The sequence below is a fragment of the Octopus bimaculoides genome, chromosome 5, assembly GCF_001194135.2.
Source record: "Octopus bimaculoides isolate UCB-OBI-ISO-001 chromosome 5, ASM119413v2, whole genome shotgun sequence".
In the NCBI taxonomy this organism is placed as follows: Eukaryota; Metazoa; Mollusca; class Cephalopoda; order Octopoda; family Octopodidae; genus Octopus; species Octopus bimaculoides.
The window spans coordinates 97,535,083-97,535,689 of record NC_068985.1 but is presented as its reverse complement, the minus strand read 5'-3'; positions in this window follow the sequence as shown (position 1 = coordinate 97,535,689).

The window sequence follows — 607 nt, the reverse complement described above, 5'->3', positions numbered from 1 at the left end:
AACTATTAAATATACTTTTATAAGCTTCTTTTCCTCTTGGCAAAGCACTTTTTACAATTTTTTTTTTCCTCAGATGCACAAACAAAAATTAATAAAACTTTAAATTTATTTTCCTGTTTTCTCTAGTTTTTCACCAAATATATACATAGTAAATATGCTTAACAAGAAACACTGATATAACGACGAGTATGCCGAACGATCTGGTTAACTCTGTATTTACCGTTTCACAACTACCTTACTGCTGTTTCAAATAATTCTTTATAACTACATTTCAATACTGTACTTCTCGGTTATAAATAAATGATTTTTAATACGGACACAAGGCCCTGAATTTTAGGGTGTAAGTACAGACAATTAAGATCAAGCCTAGATCCTGATTGGTGCTTATTTCATCGACTCCAGAAGGATTTTAAAAGTTGATTATGGGAATATTTGAAATCAGATTAAGTGTTTTGCTTGGCGTTCTATTTATTCCACAAATCCACCACCACCCTTCAGCTATAAATTATTATAATAACATGTGTCTCTTCTTCTAGCGTGTAAAACTGCTTGTTGAAGGCAGTGTCTCTTGTCTTATATATATATATATATATATATATATATATAT